The 7,291-nt window shown below is 32.0% G+C and overlaps 1 long non-coding RNA gene across 1 annotated transcript; it reads right to left on the reverse strand.

The window, feature by feature from the left end:
• Positions 1–331: 331 nt before the first annotated feature.
• LOC143047841 (uncharacterized) lies at positions 332–3,836 on the reverse strand. The gene is made up of 2 exons (XR_012969673.1): positions 3,637–3,836; positions 332–1,623 (listed from the first exon to the last, which is right to left on the reverse strand). It is a non-coding gene; the product is annotated as an uncharacterized LOC143047841 (long non-coding RNA).
• Positions 3,837–7,291: the final 3,455 nt, after the last annotated feature.

A 7,291-nucleotide genomic window follows, 5' to 3' on the forward strand; every position in this document is an offset into this window, starting at 1 on the left:
GGTGTAACAGTACAACATAAGAAAGAACTATAAAAAGCAGTCGGAAAGGCTTAACTCATCAGATGGATACAAATAGAAATACATTTTTGTTCTTCCAATAAAAACTCAGACTGGACGTGGCCGTGTGAGAAACAGCATAGTATATATGTCGTGTAAAAGTTGCAATTTTGTGCAGGTTATAACATGTACAAAAATTGTACATACATGTTATAATTTGTACAATGCAAAAATACAAGTTATAACATGTACAAAAGTACCTCATACATGTTATAACGTGTACAAAATATTGCTTAAAAATGGCTTTAACTTGTACAACATTTGAAACTAAAAATATGTTTGAATTCTATTATTATAACACATATTCCATTAATCTCAATAATATTTTCATTATTTATTGTTATTGTCCATTCATGTTAGTGTGATACTTTTTTGACACAGTCAAGGATTTGTATAGTTTTTAGTTTATTCTTCTATTTCAGAACTGGTTGCAATTGCCAGTACCCTGTAAAGAATATATAATGATTTTTATTTTGTGAATACGTGTACCCGTTGAATTCCTTTTCCAGAAAAGCCCCTATAAAATTGTTTCCAGTTAGTAGTTAAGTAGGGGTATCTGATTTTACCATAACAACGGTCGGCATTGAATCGGATATAATCCAGATTGTTGTTATACTCTACTCCTATTGTAAGAGAACCACCATCTTTAGTAACGCACCATCCCCTTGCAATTGCTATTATATCACCCCAGGGATTTAAAGCATCCCCGTATCGGCCAAGTCCAGAGTGTTCAATAGAACTGTATGTCACAACAGCATCAAATTCTCCCAAGGTGTTATTCAAATATGCCATTCGAAATTCATATGGAACCATAGTTTTCACATTGGGGATCTCGGAAACAATTTTACCATATTCAAGAGTAACAATTTCTCTTGCTCCTGCTTCAAGCACACATGCTTCTGCCCAAGGTTTGACAGATCCAATGACTAGAACTCTTCCATCTTTAACGCCTGGTGAATGTTTAAGTGCATCACGAAGAGCATTTGTATTATTAATTCCATAATTTCCAGAGAGTTTTCCTTGACTTGCAAGTTGTATTAACTCATCAATTCCAGACTGTGTCCATACTGGAATAGCTATATGTTTTCTTTTTCCCAATGAATGTTCGTCGAAATAATAGTTAAAGATTTCAACTCTGCCGTTCATCGTATACTCATTCCAAAGGACTTTTGGTATTTTGTTAGGTGCTTCCACCTGCCCATGTTCTCGATCAATTAATGAATTTTTAAATAAAGCTTGACATTTTATTTTGGCCGTGATATGGTCGAAAAATGGACCGGGTGTCCCAAGTCGACTAGTATCGCAAAGTTCGCCGCAATCGCGACGTATCTTTTCTAGCGGTGTAATATTAAAAAGTCCAAATGAAGTTTCAACTAAATCTCTGCTTTTTCTGTCGGAGAAATAATTCTTCTCAGACACCACATCGCTGGAATTGTTGAAACATGTCCACGTTATTAAGGCTATGATGATTAATGCACATATTTGAATTATTCGTTTATAAAATGTCCGTCGAGACATATCGAATTTATTAATGAAATCGTCAACACAGTCTTCCTTTAATAGTGCCTAAAAAATAAAGAGAATATACAGAAAGTACAGATCGCTTGGAAATTTTAACTTATAAAATAAATATCAAAATATAGCCTAAATTAAGTTCTTTAAAAGAATTCATCTACTTAGCACTCTTTAATCAACACAGATTTTTTGTCTGTTAAGTACCAGTAAAGAATACAGAATATGCATGTATTCTACACAAAATATTTTGTTATTAAGCCTTACTTCAAAATACAAATATAAGAAATAATATCAGAACATATAATAGCAAAAACCAAATAACAAACCCATCCGCCTCATATGACAATGTCGACTTCAATCGAGTTATTTTTTTATGAAAATCATAGTTCGTTCTTATGTTTTACTGTTACATTACTGTCCCGGGTAAGGGGGTCCCGCTATCATGTTTAACCCCGCCACACTATGTATGTATGTGCATGTCCCATGTTAGGAGCCTGTAATTCAGTGGTTGTCGTTTTTTTTTATGTTACATATTTATTTTTCGTTCATTTTTTGTACATAAATAAGGCCGTTAGTTTTTTCGATTGAATATTTTTACATTTGTCATTTCGGGCCTTTTATAGCTGACTATACGGTATGGGCTTTGCTCATTGTTGAAGGTCGTATGGTGAACTATAGTTGTTAATTTCTGTGTCATTTTGGTCTCTTGTGGAGGGTTGTCTCATTGGCACTCATACCACGTCTTCTTTTTTATATTGTCACAATTGTCAATGCTTTAAAGTAATATTGACCCTTAGACTTTGATAACAAATAACATACATCAACTTTTGTACCAAGTTTGGTGGAAAAAAATATTAGTAACCTAAACATTTTATACTTTATTAAGGTCTTTTTAATATGATAGAAAATAAACTTGAACATTGGCCATGATGCATTGCATCATGCTCATCGTGTTACACTATGTCCTAGTGAAAAGCTGGAGGGTGACTTCAGCTTTTCCATCCATTTGGAATCCTTAATACAATAAGGATTCAATTGTGAAAAAGGAATATTTCAGGTATTCGTCATAGAGACGAAAATCCAAAGACAAGAAACAAATAAAACACCTATGTTATATCAATTTATGCGGTCTTCAACGACATACAACCGTCTAGATATGAAAATTGTCCCTGGAGTCTAGAAAGTTAGGGCTAATTTCGACAAGGTTCACTTTTGGCCCACATGACCCTGAATGATCAATAAGAATATTATCATAAAATATCAAAAAGGCCACAAATGGATTCTTTAATGGATCAATTATAAAAAAAAAATGCTGAGTAAGCAAATTTTCCATAATTGTACTTAATATGATCCAAAATCAGCACATTTTATAGATATTATCAAAGTACGATGATTTTGTGCACTGTTCATTCACAAAATTAAGCATTGGCGATATCTACAATAAAAAAAATGTTCTGCCACCATAATGTTCCAAAAATGATATTGAATCCTTGGACCCTTAATCTTTTTTTATCAGGAATGGCGGATAAAGTAAATTTTGTTTATAAATACTGTCATAAATTATGGAAAAAAATGGACCAAATTTTCTTTTCATATGCATGTACTATCTCAAATTTTATCGTTTAGTTTTCTTTTTTTATCAAAAAAAAAAAAAAAAGGATATCTATACAAAATCTGATGATTTTGCACAACCTGTGGCTTGAAAAAGCTCATTAACCCACATTTTTTATTAAGCTTAGGTTAGCAGCATAATTTAAACTACATTTTGGAAAACTATAAAAAAAAAAAAAAAAAAAAAAAAACAAACAAAAAAAAAAAAAAAACAAAAACAAAAACAAAAAAACATAAAAAAATATATACAATTAAATTTAGAACCCTGATCAATTTAATAGTAATATCTCAAATATTTATATATGACATTTGTAGTATTTTGGCCTGATTAAACAAATATTATAATCTTACTAGGACTAATTTACTCATTTCGTAAACCGACTAGCTAAGATTGTATTTCAAAGGAGAGAAAAAAAGAGAGAAAAAAAAATGAAAGAAAACAATATCGCTTACCATTTTTGTCACGGTGTCTGGAGTGTAAAATGATGTGACGGATATATAGATGAAGACAATGAGACGACTAGTATAAATATAGGATGTTTATGTGTCCGTTATGGATATTTTGTAAGCTTTACGAGGGATTAGAAAAACTTCGAATTTGATAAACCGGACTTCTTGATTTTCATACATGTAAGTACATAAATAAACATCCATATACACGGAAAAAGAGACAATTAATAAAAGAGGATTACGAAAACGGGAGGGGGAAGGCAACGTATTTGTGCTCATTTTTTTTTTTAAACATGCTGGACCAAAAACTGAGTCAAAAACCTAAGTCTTATATCCAATCAAAAATAAAATGTTTTGCCAGTGTCGCTAACCTGATACATATAAGTGTACGTGTGTCAGCTAGGAGTGTGTCAGTAAGATTTTGAAAATGCATGATGCTTTGGTTGTTAAAAGGATCTGAAATATTTGAAAACCATTTACGAAAAAAAAATCCGAGCCGCGGTTTTCAATACACAACAAAATCTGGTTCGTATACGGCATATTCAACCAATAAACTGATTTTTCATTTGTTCAATGTAAATTGACTACATACAATTGCATCCAATTCTGATGTAAACTAAATAATAAGATCTTTTCAGAAAGAAAAAAAAAACAGAATTAGAAGTCCTGATGCTGTCGACCTGAGCGAAAGAATATAAAGATCAGTACAAACAATAGATTTATTAGATAGATAATCAGTTGCTATAAATCGAATTCTATTATAGATCAATTTTAACTTGAAAAAGTTCAAATGGTTCTATTAAGGGACACCATATGAAAAGTGTAAATGTTGACAAAATGAATGCGTAAATGTTGACAAAATGAATGCATCTGGAAAACATGTATTTTTCTGCTTATAGGACTATGTACATATATTGTAGCTTACTATAAGAGAACGGCCTACTACTGTGTATACATCTACAATGCCGTCAAGCAAATTGTTTTTTAATCAACTACATAGTTGAGTTTATTAACATATAGCACTATTTCTTGAAAAGGAAAGTATCAATAAAAAAAACTAGCTAGTTGCCATACTGTTGAAAAAAACAATTTGCCGTACTGTAAACAAGGGCAGGTTGTCGTACCCACAGCTTGATTGGTGTTTACCTATAAACTTTAAAAAACATGATTTTAGTAGCGTATTTTAGAAAATATGAAGTCACTCAATCATTATCTAAAACTTCGTTTGGAAAAAGAATAAAAACAGTTCAATATCTGGACATGGGAACGTCGGAGGTCGATCCACTTCGAAATTTCTAGTGCCAAGTGCACATTGTTAGAGTATAATACAAAATCTGGTCTTTGTTTGCTACTTGTTGGCATAAAGAGTTGAAGCATTATATATCAGAAAATCGTTTCATGAGAGGTAACTTCGATTAAAAGGTGCATGGAAATGGTTGCAATTAAAGGATTCTTACCTTGTTGGTTTTATTTTTCCCCTTTTTTTCTCTCCTCTATGTAAGTACCCGATATCCGGTTCTGATTATACACAGTGACTATTATATATATATCTTGAAATGCTCCTTTAGTACCCGATATCCGGTTCTGATTATACACAGTGACTATTATATATATATCTTGAAATGCTCCTTTAGAATGAGCTGATTTGACACAAGATTAAGTTTGATTTTTTAGTCGTTGCAAAGAAAAAATTCCAAAAGTTAAAGGTATAAGATGTGGTATGATTGCCAATAAGACAACTCTCCATGCAAGTCACAATTTGAAAAAGTAAACCATTATAGGTCAAAGTACGGTCTTGAACACGGAGCTTTGAACAACGAACAACAAGATATAAAGGGCCCGAAATGACTAGTGTAAACCATTCAAAGGGGGAAAACAACGGTCTTATCTATATTATGTATGATTTACTTCAGGATTTTGAGGATGGCGTTAGTTTGATATCAGCTAGGATATTACTGTTTCATTTCTATCTAATACGAACCACGGTTGAAAGTTACTGTAGTTCATACAGATATAGCATTTGTAGAAATTAAAGCAATATGGAAACGACTTGATAATGTGGGAAAAAAAATGTTAAGCTGATAGTTAAGCTCATTTTATAAATCCATTTTAGTTAACTCCCAAGAACCGTTTACACTACGGTAACCTAGTGTAATTATTGTCCTTCCTCCTGATTTTAATGTACTGATATTCTACCATTTCAGTGTGCTTTTTTGTTTGCTGTTGTTGGTGGTTTTGTTGCTTAGTTTTTTAGGGGGTGTACTTCCACAAAACTTTGTGCTTTTCTCCTGTTCAGTTAAAATTTTATTAGCATTTATTTTATCTTTGGTATTCCTGATTGCCATATATTATTCTCATGGTCGTTATGGAAGCTGTCTATACTCATGGTAGATGTTGTATAGTAAATATTTTATAAGAAGGTTTCGTAAAATTTTCTTGAGAGTAACACACCAGCTTCATTGGAACATCTTATACTGTGGTCTCAAAAAAACAATCTCAAAAGTTTTATTATACCAGCACATTCCCTCAAAAGCAACAAATTTATGTAAAAAAAATTAAAGGTATATAAAGATACCCTGGACAAACATTTACACCAGACGCGAGTTCATCTTCAAAAGCCTCATCGCTGACGCTCGAATAAAAATAATAAAGCCAAATAAAGTACGACATTGAAAGGCATCGAGTGCCCAAAATTTCGAAACAGAGGGTTTGTCGAATATATTTAAGGTAATCTATTACTCGGGTAGAAAATTCTTAGCATTTCGAAAATGTCAAGTTACATGATAAAAAGACAGACACTCAAAAAAATTAATAAATAGAGAAACAGATATAGAGGTCAGTATACTCTAAGTCATGATGACCCTGCTTAAAAGTCTCATGTCAAGCTCTTACTGCCGTGTCCTGAAAATAGATAAAAAATGGGAAAATTCAAATTCGCGAGTGAAATGATATTTACGCATGCACTGGGTTTCTTTCCAAAGAAAAAGTAAATAGAAAACATACACACTGATACTCTGGATAAGAATACGTATTTGCGTCATCAAATGTATTAATCTTGGCTCAAATCTAATTTTAATGGTTGAAATCGGATGTCAAACTATCTATCTTAAGTGTTTTAACTCCGGATTCATTATCCTCAAATCCGGAAATAGCATTACCGATCAAAAATCCATCTGTCCTGCATGTTGATAACACTAGCAAATGATATGAAATACGAAACATACGGGATTTCATATGCAGGTTAAAATTACACTTTAATTAATAAGTGAAACAGTTCGATTTTTTTTTTAAATTTGTACATTTAAAAAAAAACTACAGTTTTCACGCTAGCTTTGGTTGGACACAAGAGACAGATTTGAATGTAAGCTCCCTACTAATCTAGGAATAATTAAAAGTATCGTATTTCCCATATTTAGTCATTTTACTTGACCTAAAATTATGAAGATTTATACAAGAAACAAGTTTGATAAATTACGGTCTATATACTTTATTTCGCAATCTTTAACCTTGAAAACCAAACTCCAACTGTGAATAAATCTTATGTTTTAACCAATACTAAGCTTAAACCAAATTTAAAATTTAAGCCTTATTAGGCTACATTACAGTATGCAACAATAGTGTGCCTCGGGAAAATATAGTAATGATGCCTTGTGTACAC

Source organism: Mytilus galloprovincialis, chromosome 10 (assembly GCF_965363235.1).
Source record: "Mytilus galloprovincialis chromosome 10, xbMytGall1.hap1.1, whole genome shotgun sequence".
NCBI classification, from domain to species: Eukaryota; Metazoa; Mollusca; class Bivalvia; order Mytilida; family Mytilidae; genus Mytilus; species Mytilus galloprovincialis.